The sequence below is a fragment of the Balaenoptera physalus genome (genome assembly GCF_965194825.1).
Source record: "Balaenoptera physalus genome assembly, chromosome: 20".
Taxonomy (NCBI): Eukaryota; Metazoa; Chordata; class Mammalia; order Artiodactyla; family Balaenopteridae; genus Balaenoptera; species Balaenoptera physalus.
The window spans coordinates 15,188,239-15,204,313 of record NC_138901.1 but is presented as its reverse complement, the minus strand read 5'-3'; the positions used below and the strand labels follow the sequence as shown (position 1 = coordinate 15,204,313).

Genomic DNA, 16,075 nt, shown 5'->3' with positions numbered 1-16,075 from the left:
CAGGGAGATGCCGTGGATTAAGCGTGCTAGTGACAGCCCCGGGAAACCACGCCTTGAGCTCACCCTGTTCTTTGCCCAAAAGCATTGAAAGAGCAGGAAGAACCCAGACAGTGAACAGAATGTACCTTGTGGAAGGACCTCAGATCCCCTAGCACCTGGCAGATCCTGTCTGCCTTGCTAGGGTTCCCAGACTTAAAAAGAAGGAAAATACCCCAGGATGCCCCGTTAAATTTGAATTTAATATTTTTTTGGCGTAAGTATGTCCCACGTATGACATGCAATATACTAAAAATGTATTTGCTGTTTATCCAAAATTCAAATCTAACTGGGCGCCCTGTATTGTATCTGGCAATCCTACCCTTGCTCCTGTGTGGGAAGGACAGAGGGCCTCCCAGCAGTTCTGGCCCCTCCCAGCAAAGCGTCCCTACCCCAGCAGGCGGAAACACCCAGTTAACTCCTGTTCAGCACACGCTTTAGCCAGAGGCCTTAACCTTGGGCTGCAGTGAATACCAAAGGCATTGGAGATGAGGTTCCCCAGTCCTAACACACTGTAAGATGCAAACACACACAATTCATTCACTCTTTACAACAGTTTTTATCTAGTCCCTTCAGTGTTCCAGGCGCTGGGCAACATTGGGTATAACAATGAACAGGACAGGCACAGCGCTGTTCTCTCCAGGCCCTAACAGTGCATAGAAAGGGCACTTAACCCAGATGTGAGGGTCAGGGAAGGCTTCTGGGGCATGGCATAGAATCGTAGAGCTGCAGGGCGAGCAGGGGTAACCTGGCAAAGGGACAGCAGGGAGAGAGCAGGAGTGTTGGCTGGAAGGCAGGCGAGGAGGCCCAACCAGTACTGCCGGCATAGGAATCAGGAATCCACGTGCCTGAACCAAACCCTGTGCCAGCTCTGGGAGGTGGGCATGGCCCTCGGGTGGCAAATAGTCGAAGGACACATCCGCTGACCTGTACTCTGAGAGTGAGAGCATCCTTCAGCGGGGGGGCGGCATCGTCAGGCCCCCTTCCTGGGGAACTTGCCACAACTTGCTGGAAAAGAAAACTGGTTTGAATCTGAAAGCACGTGGCTACTTTGATGAGTTTAAAATGGAACAATAATCACTCAGGGGGAAAATCCTATCTTCCAGCCTCAGGGGCAGCGAAGGAGGCCAGAAAATCAGCGGCCCGAGCAGAAACAGCCAGCGCGTCCAGCAGAGCAGCAGCGATGGTGGCGGGAGAAGCAGCACACAGGGGACTGACCGCAAAGCTTCCAGTGAAGACAGTGAGTCACCTGGGACCTCCAGAATGCGAGGGGATGGGGCTGAGGAATGCCACAGGCTGTGGGTCCCCGGCTGACCCACAAAGTCGGTCCAAGTCTGGGAAAACAAGACTTAGATAAACAAGAGTAACCTGTCCACAAGCCAAGAGAACACTGCAGGTTGGATGGAGAAGCGATGAGAACGGAACAGTCTGGCCAGCTTTCACTTCTGCTGGCTCTGAGCAAACAGATGTGGGAGGCATAAGCGGCCGGGGTGGTGCAGGGGACTGGCCCAGTGCAAGAGGTGGCAAAACAGCACTGGGTGCCTGAAGTGGGTGGCAGTGGAACGGGTGGGCTTTCCTGGCCTCTCAGTGTGCTCTGTGCAGCCCTCTGGGGGAGGGAAGGATCAGGAAGAAGTCCATTTCTCCTCCCTCCCTTCCTTCCTCCCTTCCTTTCTTTCTTTCAACAAAGATTTATTGGGCATCTACCTATGCCGGACATTGTTCCAGGCCCTGGAGAGACGGTAATCCATAAGACAGACGAGGTCCCCGCTTTCATGTAACTTACATGAAGTGGGGGAGACAGATAATTAAAAGGTAAACAAACAAACAACCCCCACACACATACACAGAAACCTAACTGCATGTAGTAACAGATGATACAAAGAAAATTAAGCAGGGGAAGGGGATGGAGTGTCCCGGGAGGGAGGGCTGTTGTTGAGGGGTGCTAGTAAAGGCTCTCTGAGGAGAGAGAAGTGAGGGTGCAGCCACGTGAAGGTCCAGGGGAAGGTAATTCCAGCCGAGAAAAGAGGAGGGAAGAAGGACAAAGGTCCCAGGAAAGGAATGTGCATGGCCGTCTCCATTCCACCCTGCCCTCCAACACTTCTCTTCCCCCAACACAGGAGAAATCAGCCACGTGTGCAGACAAGAAAGCAGGGATGTAAACAGGTCATTAGAGAGGGCAGAGGTTGAAGATGTGAGGTGTGCAGCGGGGACCCCACCAGAGGTTCCTGGGGCGTCTAAGAAGTGTCTGTAGGCACATAGTTGTGGTTGTGTCTGAGCACTGACCATGTCTATCACCCACTGGAGAATCCAGACATCAGTCCCGGTCAGTAGGGCACCACCAAGCTCCCCTGGTCCAGCCCAGGTTTACCTGTGGCTGGTGGTACGGCCTGAGAAGGAGGCATTGGAGCCCAGCCCCGGCATGACATCCACCCAGGCCAGCGCTCCCCTCCAGACAAGAACCCATGAGGCGGTGTGTTTCCCAGCCATGTCCTCAATCCCACCTCCCCACTTTTCTCCGAGTCCATCAGTCACTGAGTCTCAGTCAACAAACATTGAAGACCCGCTATGTGAGTGCTAGGCGCGTTGTGGAGAGCAAGAAAGACCCAGGAGGGCAAGGGTGTGAGGCCGGGCTGAGGACTGGCTACAGCTTGGGGTGGTGTCAGCAGAGACATGAAGGGGGAGGGCATGAGCTGCTGATGACAGCCATCTAACCGCCTCCGCTAAGCAGCCATAAGCCCTGCAGGGCCAGGACTGCTGCACTTTGCTCAGAGCCCGGGACAGCTGAGCGCTCATCTTGGCTCCCAGAGCTACTCCAGCCCTGGCTCCACACCCCCTGTTTCTCAGCCACACTCCTCATGCTAGGAGTGTGCTGAGGACGTGGAGGCCACTCTGAGCCGAAGGTGTGGGGTGACAAAGCCACGGCCCGGAGGATGCCCCTAGCGGGAGATGGGCAAAGGCACAGGCAGTGTTTCCCAGCCGCAGCTTTGTGATGACCCTCTTCCAGAGCAGGATGCAGCTGAACCCAGAGGAGCAGAACGAGGGGGAGGACAGGTCAGGCATTGTCCCTGATGAGTGCACTAAGGCTGCTGACTCTTCCAAGGTCCTAGCCAGTCAGCGGCCTGCTTGTCCTGAGTCAGAGGTCTCACTTCGCCCCGCTCTGCTCTGCCCCTCCCCTCATCCTTTATACTTCTCTTGACCTTGGCCATCACCTCCTGCCTGAGTGCTCCTATCAGGCCTTCTGCTCCTTGACTTGAGAGCAGCTTAGATTAGAAGGTACCCTGACCTTAGCTCAGAACTTCCCTCACGCAGGAAGCCACACTCCTCTGACCCCTCCCAGCCAGTGGGAGACCCTAAGAGGGGGGCTGGTGCCAGGGAGAGCCACGCCCCTCAGCTGGTCCCCTGGTCTCTTGCCTCATGGCCTCCTGTGGGGCGGTCATGCCTCCTGCTCTTGAAGGGATCCAAGGGGCCAGAGCTAGGCCCTCCTGCTCCTACAGCAACGAGTAGCTCAGGTCTTCTGGGTAGCTCCCCGCGAAGCTGCAGGGCCCATAAATGATGACCCTGAGTGCCGTCTCTTAGGCCGCACGGACTAAGGCTGCTGGGAGGCACAGACACTGCTTGGAGTCATCAGCCGTCCCGACATCCCATTGTCTGTGGTACCTTCACAGCTTGGAAGGCGATGTCAAGTCCAAACGGGTGTACCTTTGAGTGCTGTCATCCGTCGTGAGGAGTTTTTCTCCCCTTCCACAGGCCTCTCTTCATCTGATAAACCCAGGCACCTCCAAGAACTTATTTTGGCCCAGGGCTCAGTCCTGGCTTCAGCTGGCCACAGAGTCAAGACCAATGGTGCCATGCCAGTGAGCCCAGCTTCTAAGCTCTTTAGAGACCCCGTGCTCTGTTTCCCGCCCCCCGTGGCCTCCCCGCAGTGCTCAGGTGGCCAGGTCAGCAGCCGTCATGTGCGGTGAACAGCACCAGCTACCCCGCAAGATGACTGAGTCCGACTGGGGCCTCCGCGGAGCCCGGCCCCATCCACGTTCCTCCGCGGAGAGGTTTCTCCCCAGCAACCCCAGCGACTCCCTTGCCAGCTGACCGTCAGAGAAGGTCTGCTAAGGTAAAAGGGTCTCAGCTCAGATTCTCGCTTCCTCTTATGCACATTGGTCAACCCACCACCCCACTCTCAAGGGGGGGTGACCTGAGGTGGCCTCTGCCCAGCCACAGAAGGCCACTGCCTCCGTCTCCTCAATAGACTTTCTTCTTCTTTTTTTTTTTTTTTTATAAATTTATTTTATTTATTTATTTTTGGCTGTGTTGGGTCTTCGTTGCTGCGCGCGGGCTTTCTCTAGTTGCAGCGAGCAGAGGCTACTCTTCATTGCGGTGCGCGGGCTTCTCATCGCGGTGGCTTCTCTTGTTGCGGAGCACGGGCTCCAGGCGTGTGGCTTTCAGTAGTTGTGGCACGTGGGCTCAGTAGTTGTGGCTCGTGGGCTCCGGAGCACAGGCTCAGTAGTTGTGGCGCACGGGCTTAGTTGCTCAGTGGCATGTGGGATCATCCCGGCCCAGTGCTCGAACCCATGTCCCCTGCATTGGCAGGCGGATTCTTAACCACTGTGCCACCAGCGAAGTCCCCAGACTTTCTTCTTGATGTCTGCATAAAAGCCCCTCTCAGGACTTCCCTGGCGGCCCAGTGGTTAAGACTCCGCGCTTCCATTGCGGGGGGCGCAGGTTCGATCCCTGGATGGGGAACTAAGATCCTGCATGCCACGCGGCATGGCCAAAAAAAAAAAAAAGGCCTTCTCAAGTGGTACCTGCTAAAGCAAAGCAAACTACTCCAAGTTAACTAAAAAACAAAATGTCATTTTCTCCCTTAGGGACCCCTCCTCTGACCCATCCTTGATGCCTTCCAGGGAGTTTGATTATTGAAGGGTCCCAGGGAAGGGATGTGGAGACCAGGATGCTGCTGGAGATGGCAGGGGGGCTGCAGGCCCTTCAGGGGCCCTGGGCATTCAGAAGGCCTTGCTGGGCCCTGGACATGTAGAGGTGGGGGCAGACCCCAAAGGTGCATTTGCCTCCTGCGTTCTGGGTCCCATGATGGAGACCGTATTAGAGGGCAGCGGGAGGATGCATCTCCCCAGCCCAGCAGGAGGCTCTCCAGACCCCCGGCTCCAGGCTTCCGCCGCCCACCGTTCCAATGACAGCTGTCCCTCCTGACCCCCTTCTCTGTGGGTCCCCCACGTTGCCCTCTCTGCTGCCACAACAGGCCTTGTTTTGTTTCCCCTGACTGTCTATCTCTTTCTCAGTTTCTCTCTCGGTCTCTCCCCCTTCCCTCCACCTCTGTTTTCCTGTCTGACCTGACGTTTCCTGGGCTTCCAGGAGGGAGATGATGATCTCCAGCATTTCAGGGCAAGGGTGGTTTCACGACCCCCCTGGGAACAATGAGTGAGATACACACAGGTGCGCTTTAGGGCCTGTTAGGATTCCAAGCTCTGAGCTGGGCCCCACTGGGGTTGGGGAAGAGTCGCTGGCACCCAACTGGGCCTTCAGAGCAAGAGAGAGCTGGCCGTGCCCTGGCCTGACAGCTGAGGCCAGCGGAAGCCTGGACACCTCCACCCACTGCCCCTCACCACCACACACTCAACCTGCTGCAGAGAAGGCTGGAATTCATTCTAGTCAGGCTCTCAGCAAACCTCCAAGTACATGGGTGGCTGGGCCTGCACCAGGCTCTGGAAATGTGAATATGATGGTGCTGCAGACGTGCTTTTTGGGAAGGAAGGTCAGGCCTCAGGCACGGTGGGTGATGACCAGCACTGGGTCAGGGAGTGAGCATTGCAGACAGAAGGAATGAATGGCAGGAAAGACTCAGGAATCTAAGAGATCAGGGTCTGCTTGGCACGCCAGTGGGGCAAGCTTCCATCAACCCCTGACTTGTCAGAATAAAAAAAGAATCTGACCAGAGTTGCAAACATTTTTTAGTTTGCCAAGTAAGGACATTTTTTTAAAAAATCCATCATTTTTCTCTCAGTACCATTTTATGAAAGAAGTATTTTAACTATAAAAAAAAGAAATAGAATACTTAGAATAAAAGATATTGTGACCAAGAAAGGACAGCTGGCAACTTGGCTGACGTATGCCGATCGATTTTATATATCTCATTATTCTTGTTTGTCTTGCTTTATTGCTGACTATCGAACACTTTATCAAGGGCCAGACCAGCCAGTGGACTGGCCTCTGGAAAGTGCTGACAGAGGGGCCTGTAGAGGCAGGGCAGGAACTGGCGACCTGGAGGAGGCAGGGGCCACACCAGGAAGGACTTTGGACTATGCACTCGGGAGTGTGGATTTTATCCCCCAGCTGATGTGGAGCCAGGAGGGGCTCTCAGGGAACAGATGCTGTGGTCAGATCCGTGCTTTGGGACAAGCATTCATTCTCACAGCTGTAAGGATGGACTAGAGGGAGAGAGACGGGGGAGCCCAGGGGAGGGAGCTGGCGGAAATGATGAGGGTCTGTCCCAAGGTGGGGACAGTGGTGGTGGGACTGGAGAAGGGGGAGGAGCTAGGAAGAGGAAGGTGTCATCCCGCTCTCACATTCACGTTCTCACAGGGACCGTGAACAGAGATAACCTCACTAGGGGCAGAACCAGAGGAAGTGGGCTTAGGATTTGGGATTAAAGATAAGAACATCCTGACTGTAAAGAATATGACACATGACACGTCGGTGAGAGTGGACCAAGGCAGTGAGCACTCTGGAAGGCGGGGGGGGAGTGGGCAGTGGGGCAGCTCACAGTGTGGGGGGACTTGTCTGACTTTGCACTTGGGCTCCACCTCTTGTGCGACCTTAGTCAACTTACTAACCTCTCTGTGCCTTAGTTTCCTCATCCGTAAAATGGGAACCAAATAATACCTAACTCATAAGGTTGCTGGGAGGTTTACATTAATTAAGATGTGTAAAGCATTTACATGCCCAGCTCCATAGACATGGCCTGATATTATTATACATTGTCACATCCCCAGCACTCACACAGCCCCCAGAGAATAGGAGGGATTGTTAATGTTGGTGAAAATACTAGGCCTGGCTTTGAGGAAGGCCCTGGGCTCGGAGCCTGCCTTCCGGGGTGTTGGGCGGGGTTTTGAACCCTCCTGGGCTCTCTTGGGGCAGCTCTTACCTGCCACTCCCACACACACCTAACGCTGATTGAGATGGAAACTTGGTGAGCCTGTGACTGAGCTGGGCCCAGGAGTGGGAAGGGACTCGACACCTCCTGGGAGGTTCTCTGGGGTGGACGCCCGGTCCAGTGGCAGGAGGCAGGCAGAGAAAAGGGGGCAGAGGGTCTGGTGGCTGCAGGAGGGAGAGCAGACTGGAGGATGCCCGTTGGTGGCAGGAGTGAGAAGACCTGGCTCCTCAGTCATCCACCTCCTCACAGCGAAGGACCAGTGCCCTCCCAAACCAAGTCCTCATCTCCTTGCCCCCCACCACCCAGGCCTGCTTCTAGGCTGTTTGCTGCCTAGGAACATGCCTTTCAAGGCACCATCACCCCTCAACCCCTCCCCACCCTGCCCCCCATCCATTCGGCCCCTGTCTCCCTCAGCAGACCCTGAATCTACTCAGTCTCTGGGGGACCCTGAGCCCTATCTTCTCCTGCCACCTCTGGGCCTCCAGAGTTTGCTAATCACTTATCTTCACTGAACACCCTGAAATACAGTTGTGGCGTTGGCACTGCCCTATGCGAGCCCTTCCTTAGGAGGAAGTCTGACCACACACCTTGACTTGGCAGCCGCAGCCTGCTCTCCAGCCCCCACTCACATCCGTGTGCTGACCGGGGGAAATTGCTTTCTCTTTCATCTGCTCCAAATGTGAGTCCTCCAACGACTGACCTGATCAAGTCCTACCCCTCCTTTCATGGCTCAGCCCAAGCAACACCCGCAGAGGGGGCACAGGGCCTGCCACCACTTTGGGAATTGCTGTTAAACATCCAGGGAGGGCTTCCCTGGTGGCACACTGGTTAAGAATCCGCCTGCCAATGCAGGGGACATGGGTTCGAGCCCATGTGCCACAACTACTGAGCCTGCGCTCTAGAGCCCACGAGCCACAACTACTGAGCCCACGTGCCACAACTACTGAAGCCCGCGCGCCTAGAGCCCGTGCTCGCAACAAAGAGAAGCCACTGCAATGAGAAGCCCGCGCACCGCAACGAAGAGTAGCCCCCGCTCACCACAACTAGAGAAAGCCCGCACGCAGCAATGAAGGCCCAACACGGCCAAAAAATAAATAAATTTATAAAAAAAACAAATCCAGGAAGTCTCTGCACTCCCAGTACAGGGGGTGCGGGTTCCACCCCTGGTCGGAGAACTAAGATCCCACGTGCCGCGCCAAAGTCCCTAAAGAAAACATCCAGGGATTCTGTGTTGGTGAGACCATCTTCAGCACAAGCACAGTGCCTGCACCCCATGGTCTCAGGAGGAATGTGCAGAGGAACCAGTGAATGAAAGAAAAGGAGGGAGACATTTTTAATGAAGACCAGGCAAGATTAAGCAAGAGGAGACAGGACAGATGTGAGTCAAAGATTTCTCAGATGCTCCCGGCCTGGGAGACAGACCTGACCGTCACTGCCCACAGCTGTGGCAGAGCTGGGCCTCAGCCTGGGCCTGGAGTGATGCAGTGCACCTCCCCTTCCCCTGCTCCCTGCATCCCAAAGGCAGAGCACAACGCAGACAGGATCCACGGATGCTTAGTTGCCATAGGGCACTGTCCTGGGGATGCCAACATTTTTAAAAAAAACAATATCTTGCTGACTAAATCTGTGCTTGACATGGAGCTGAGGGGAAGAACAAAATGAGACATGAAAGTGAAGAAAATTGTCTCAAAAGATAGGATTGCTGAGTCAAAAGCAGTAAGATTGAATTTTACATATATTCTGCGTTTAGACAAGGGTGAAATCAGATGCACATAAACAAACTGGTGATTTTTAACATGAAAAAAAATCTAAGGGTTTTCATCAAATCCCAGGTTCAGTATGAGCCACAGGGCCAATGAGGCTGCCAGAACAGCCACGGCCCTCGGGCTGTACCAATAGACTCACATTAACTGGATCAGGACCCCTCTGCACCAGCCCTGAGGTTAGACCAGCCCTGGGGTCTTCCTCAAACATGGGCGTGTGGTTTACCTGGAATATGGAAGCTCTGCAGTCCATTCACAAGAGGGTGAGCAAGTATGGAGGGATCTGGAAACCATCTCTTCCCGGGAATCGCTGGAGGCGATGGATTTCTCCTGGAGAAAAGGAGACGTGGAGAGACAGACCTCTCCTGTTGGAGGATGGTCGTGCCAAAGAGGGAAAAGACGAAGTGTTTCTCTAGAGAGCAGAGTGAAGAACAGTAAGTATAAATGGTGAGGCAGGAGACACAACAGAAGAAAGCAGTTCCTAACAGCTGGAGCAATCCAGCCCACCAAGGTGGTGAGCTTCCTGTCCCTGGAAATGTTCTAACGGAAGCAGGATGATGTCAGGGATATCATGGCCGTCACTGGCAAGAGACCAGCGTTTCCTAACCTTTCTTCCCCTTCCAAACATCCCATTGTTCACGAGTCCCATGTTTTATAATAATGTATCTATTTAATAAATTGCACTTATTCAAAGTAAAATTTATTCCATTTTCATAGTCAAAAACCTGTGTATTGTCAGTTATCTGATGCTTAGCCAGGCTTGGGGCCCACTGAACAAGGAAGGAAGAAATGCTTCTAAGAAGAGGAAGCTGTGCCTTTCCTCCCGAGCCACCATTTTCCAGTAACTCACCAAAGTGACCAACACAAAAGCGGGGAGGAGAGGCACTTACTGTATGTTCTCCAGGCCTTTCAGAAAACAAGGGGCCGTTCCTTTGGCCACATACACGTGAATCTACAAGAAAGGTGATGTCGTAGACATGAAGGGAAGGGGCACCATTTAAAAAGGAACGCCCACCAGTGTCCCCATGGCAAAACAGGAAGAGTCTACAGTGCACACACAGCATGTGGCTGGCATTGTTGTAAACAAAGAAGATAAGGGCAAGATTCTTGGCAAGAGAATTAAGGTATGAACTGAGAACTGAGCGTAGGAATTACTCCACCAGCCAAGACAGCTTCCTGAAACGTGTGAAAGAAAATGATCAGAAAAAGAAGGAAGAAATGTATTTGGGTTCAACTGAAGCCCCAGCCTGCTCCAGCCAGAGAGTCCCGCTTTGTGAGAACCGGTGAGAGGGGCCTGCCCTGCTGGGACGCATTCCCTGTGAATTCATGGCTTGATAGCTGTAAAGAAGTAAAAGACCTCTGGACTGTGGGGAAAAAAAGAGAGAGAGAAGGAGAAGAGAGGGAGAGGGAGGGGAAAGGGAAGAGGTTGTGCCAGAGCTGGGATTTGAGGAGTGATGGATGGGGTTCTATGAGCAGATGAAGGGAAGTCTTTGCAGCCAGGACAGACTCAGGGGTGAAAACATGAGCTCCAGAGCAAACTACTGAGTGTAAAGTGGGACTGAGATGAGGCTGGAGGCAGGAGGCCGTCCATGCTCTGCTCAGAGCTTATCAGTTCAGTAGGGACCATGCAGAGGCTTTGACCAGGAAACAGGCATGATCTGCAAGGAGCGAAGAGGAGCTAGCCAAAAAAAGGAAAAATAGAGAAAAAAAAGTAAGACCTTCTCTTATTAAAAGATACCACAAGGAAATTCAAACGAGTTACACACTGGGAATGATTTCTGCAACACATTTAAATGACACAGGACTAATATTCAGAATATATAAAGAACTGTATGAGTTGATAAGAAAATGAAAGAAAAAAAAGGGCAAAGGAAACAAACAGGAATAGCACAGAAGAGGAAACACAGTTGCCCTGTAAACATATGAAAAGATGTTCAACCTGATTAGCAACAAAGGAATGAAAATATGTCATGCCCACAAAATTGGCACAAATTTAAAAATAGGAGAACATTAAGTGTTGATGAAGATGTGGAGCAGTGTGCAAACTCCCATCCACTGCTGACAGGAGTGCTAATCAGTACAACTATTTTAGAAAGCAGTTTGACATTGGGACCCCCTTGAACTTTTGCGTATCTCTGAACATCTGCATATCCTTGGCCCAGCAATTTTACTCCCTAGAGCAATATTTCTCAATGAGGACCAGTTTTGTTTTGATTTTTAATTTGTTGGGGGAAAAATACTATTGTAAAATACAGTAAAAATGAATTCCTAAAAATGAAGTGAAAATAGACATACAGTATATAAGCCTGATATCTTATTATTAGATTCAACAGACATAAAGTTACTTATGTATACCAAGGAGACATGTGTGAGAATGTTGCTGGCAAATTGTTTTGTAGTACTGAAAACAAGAAGTAACTCACATGTCCAGTGACAGGATTAGAGGCTGGAGGAAAAAAATGTGGCATAATCACATGATGGATTATTATGGACTATGAAAAAGTTATAAAAATAAATGAACTGTAAACACGCAACAGCAACGACAAAGTCTCAGAAAGGTAATTGTAAGAGAAAAAACAAACCTTAGAAGACTCTAATATGATGCCTTAAAAAAAAAAAAGCTTTATCAAAGTGTAATTTACATTTCCACATTTTAGCATAATTCACCCATTTTAAGTGTACAATTCAATGATTAATAGATTATTTGAGAATTGTGCAACTATCACACTATCTAATTTCAGTGCATTTCCATCACCTTCAAGATAACCCCCCTGCCAATTTTCAGTCACTCTTCATTCCCACACCCCGCCCCAGGCAACCCCTGATCTATATTCTGTCTCTATAGATTTGACTTTTCTGGACATTACGTATAAATGGAATCATACAATATGTAGCCTCTTGTGTCTGGGTTCTTTCACTTAGCATAATGTTTTTGGAGTTCATCACGTTGTAGCATGTATCAGAACTTCATTCCCTTTTATTGCCAACTAATATTCTACTGTGTGGATCTACCACATTTTGTCTACCCATTCACCAGTTGATGGACGTCAGGGTTGCTTCCACTGTTCAGCTCCCTTGAGTAACACTGCTCTGCACGCAGGTCTCCGCACAGACGTGTTTTCATTTCTCTTAGGTACATACCTAGGTGACGCCGTCTTTATAAAGCTCTAAAACAAGCAAAACTAAACAGTGTGATGTTTAGAGATACATACAAAGTACTGAAACTCTTCTTCACAGGAGAATGATAAAGATAGCATTCAGGGGAGCTGGTGTTGGTGCATGTGGGTGTGGGGGAGGGAGATGGGAAAGGGAAGGACCGGACGCAGCTAGACAAGAGTAATGTTGGGCAGTGGATTTATGGGTCCTTGCTTTATTATGCTTCATAACTTACATATACATTAGATGTCATATACACATACTACTTATATTCTACGTAACATATATTACATTATAAGAAGACACTTTAAAAAATGAAAGCCTGTCACCAATACCCAACAATTGCACTGGGTTCTCATCTCAAGATAACCGGGTCCCTGCTCTGGCCACCTGTCCACACTCAGCCTATTCTTGTCTCCCCCTGCTCCAGCCGCCCTGGTCCCTTAGCTGTTCCTCAACTCAGGCAGCAACCCTTAGAGGGAGAATGGGTAAAAATGTCAATAGCTGTTTTTACACATGAGGAAACTGAGGCTCAAAGAGGTTATTTTGCTCAAGTCATGTGGCTTGTAAGTGTGGCCCAGATTTTTCTGGCTCCTGATCCAGTGCTATTTCCCCTACCTCAGGCTTGTGGTGTCCATGTGAGTTAATGCTGAATAAATATCGAAAGGCGAGATTATCATTGGTTGAGAGCTAGAGCTGTTCATGTGAGAGGCAGGACTTGATCTGGTCTTTGAGAGATGGGTAGGTCTTGGCTAAACAAAGAAGAGCAGGTGGGTATCCAGTGAGAGAACCACGGCTCCTCTGAAAACCAATCAATGATCGTGAGATTCCTGATGAACATAGAATGACAAACGTCAACATTCGGGCATATTTTTTAATAACAGCTTTATTGAGATATAATTCACGTGCTATAACATTCCCCCTTTTAAATTGTATGATTTGGTGGTTTTTAGTATATTTAGTATATTCAGAGTTGTGCAACTACTAATTTCAAAACATTTTCATCATCTCATAAAGAAACTCCATAGCATTGGCAGTCACTCCCATTCCCTCTGCCTCAAACCTCTGGCAACCACTCATCTACTTTCTGTCTCTATGGGTTTGCCTATTCCAGACATTTCATGTAAATGGATTTATACAACATGTGGCCTTTCACTTAGCATCATGTTTTGAAGGCTCATCCATGCTGTAGCAAGTAATCAATTCTTCATTTCTTTTATGGCTGAATAATATTCTGTGGTATGAATATACCACATTTTGATTATCTATTCATCAGTTGGTGGACATTTAGGTTATTTCCCATTTTGGGCTATCATGCTTAGGAATGGAATTGCAGGGTCACATGGCATCTCTGTTTAAAGTTTTGAGGAACTGCGCTGTTTTTTCCAAAGTGGCTGTACCATTTTACAATCCCACCAGCAACGTATAAGGTCTCCAATTTCTCCGTATCCTCAACATTTGTTATCGTCTATCTTTTTGATTTTAGGCCTCTTGGTGGGTATGAAGTGGTATCTCATTGTGGTTTGATTTGCATTTCCACGATGACTGATGGAGTTGAGCATCTTTTCATGTGTTTATTGGTCAGGTCTCAGTTTTATTCCATTGTTGGGCATATTTTCTAAGGGATATTTTTCTCAAACTGTGGTGACTTGTGACCTGTCCTTCCCTGGAAGAGAGGTGGAGAGATGGGGCGCTCTCCCAAGCAGACTGCATTTCCTTGGTGGGTCAGGCCTCCGGGGGGTCATAATTACATCCTCCTGCAGGATTCAGAGCTGTCTCTATTGTTTTGATGGCAGCTGGGAGGTAGCTGACTGAACAAAGGACCTTATCTCTTTACTACCTCTCAAGGTTATTATAAATATCAAATAAGATCATTTACTCAAAAGAATTTAGAAAGGTCTAAAATGCTATCCAAATGTAAGTTGTATTTACTTTTAGATTATCTTCCAACCCCATTTAGCCTTTGCTTTTATGGATTTTCAATGAGGCCGAGGCTGTTCCATGCTGAACCTAGATGTTCTATAGACATCGTCACAAGGCCACGTTAGAGCTGAGGATGGGCCACGGAACAAAACCCCTGCCCTACCAGCCTCCCAGACATGGTGCTCAAGATCTCTTCAGAGACAAGGCCCTGCTCAGACCTACTCAAACCCTTCAGCTTTCCACGCTGTTTCTTTCCTGGTAGAAGAGAAGGGCTCCCTGGTCACGAGCTAAGCATCAGGTTCTTTACCCCCTCTACCCATCCTTCCGCTCCAGGACCCCTTCTTTGGGGCCTGAAGGGGTGCCACTCACAAAATTCCCCCCACCCAAGCCTTAGCTGGTGGAGAGACCACTCTCTCCCAGAAGACAGCAGCTCACTGTGCACACACGGCCCATTGCCCTCAAAGCCTGGAGAACATAGTTGTTAGAGACACTCGAGAGCCGGCGAGTTCTGAGGAAGAGAGGCCAGGCCCACTGCGTCGCCCTCAGCCGGGCCCCTGCCCTCGATGGGGCTGCTCTGATCACAGGTGTCCGCTTCGCCAGCCCTGAAGTGTCCGCTGGAGTGAAGGAGAGCCAGGGGCCCAGGACTCCTCTTCCTCCCCTCCCGCCTTCCCCCCACACTGTTGAACAACAGCACTGACGATGCCCTGCTCCCCCTCCTAGGGCTGGGGCAGCCACCCTCCTCTTCTCCCCGCCTTCCTCCCTCACCCCCCCCTCCTCCACACACCGCCCAGGCACCATGTCACCTGGCAGCTCGGCACGGTCTCGGGCCACACAGCCTCCTGCACACACTCCAGAGGGCACAGCAAGCCCACATGTCCCTCAGAGCCCCAGGCGCCATCCCGCATACAGATACCCAGGAGCCCAGGTGATTCCCAAGGGACCCAAGCTGCGGATGGGTTGGGTCTCCTGAGCAGCTGTCACTGGCCCCTTCCCTGCTCTCTCTGCCCAGCCTGTGCTTCCCCCGTCGCCCTGCCCACACCCTTGTCGGCGTCTGCTGGGGGTAGGTCCTTCCGCCTCTGGGGACAGACACCGTGATGCTGAGGAGTTAGGGGAGGGCCCTCAGCCTCCCCAGCCGCCTCAAGAGGATGCCGCTCTCCTTCCTCCCCCGTGCTTGTCACTTGGAGGAATGCGTGGTGAGACAGGGAAAGACTGATGGGGAGTGTGGAGACCTGGAGTGACTTGGAGCAAGCCATTCAACCTGAGTCTTAATGTCTTCCTCTGTTGAAGGAGAGGTTGCTGACATCTCTGCGCTCATCTTTGTAGCTAGCTCTCGAAGTCGGCCAGTCTGGGACTGTTTCTGCCTGAGCGAATGACAGCTCGTGTGAAGAAAGCAGGTGTGCCAGTGCTCCTGTGGCTCTATTACCCGCCCCCTCCTCCCAGAACAGCCCCTCCATTCTTTCCCCCCCTTCTGACAGCCACCCCCCCCCCCCAGTCCGCAGGTGAGCCGGGGGCTCTGAGCACCGCCCCCAGGCGCCTGCGGAAGCTAACCTCTCCCCGACCCGCGCAGGCCACACCCTCTCCCCCAAGGGCCTCGTGAAGAAGCTGGACCGGGCGACCATCCTTAACCCTATCCTGCAGCACTAGCGGCACTGCGGACAGCTCCCCCACCTTGTCACTCCCGAGTCCAGAGAGCCCGGGGGCGACGAGGCCGGAAGATTGAGCGTCAGAGACCGCTGGGCCCCGGGTCCCTGCGCCGAGGCTGTGTGATGGAAGGGGAGGGCAGGCTGGCAGGCTGGGGTGTTCCAGCAAACTGCTGGGTCCCTCAGCTTCAGAGGTGTGTGTGCGCGTTGGGGGGCTTCTTTCTAGCCTCCCTTGTGAGAACCTGACCTAAGGCCCATCCGCCACCGCCGGGCTGCATCTCGCAGGGGGCCGCCTCGGCCCCTCCTCGGGCCCGCGCCCCTGCCTGGGGCGGGCCAGGAAGCCTCGGTCCCCGCCCCGCTCCGTTAGGCCCGCGCAGCGGCCGGGGGACTTCGGA

General features: G+C 51.8%; 1 long non-coding RNA gene across 9 annotated transcripts in view; it reads left to right on the top strand.

Moving 5' to 3' along the window:
• Positions 1–16,075, top strand: part of LOC309650996 — an 18,673-nt gene extending 2,598 nt beyond the window's left edge. For 2 of the 9 annotated variants that reach the window (XR_014257872.1, XR_014257873.1), the window contains exon 2: positions 1,143–4,329. This is a non-coding gene — a long non-coding RNA (uncharacterized lncRNA). Of the gene's footprint in view, positions 1–1,142; positions 4,330–15,327; positions 15,435–15,532 lie in introns of those variants that run through there. The other 7 variants (XR_014257865.1, XR_014257866.1, XR_014257867.1 and 4 more) reach the window with 7 other exon arrangements.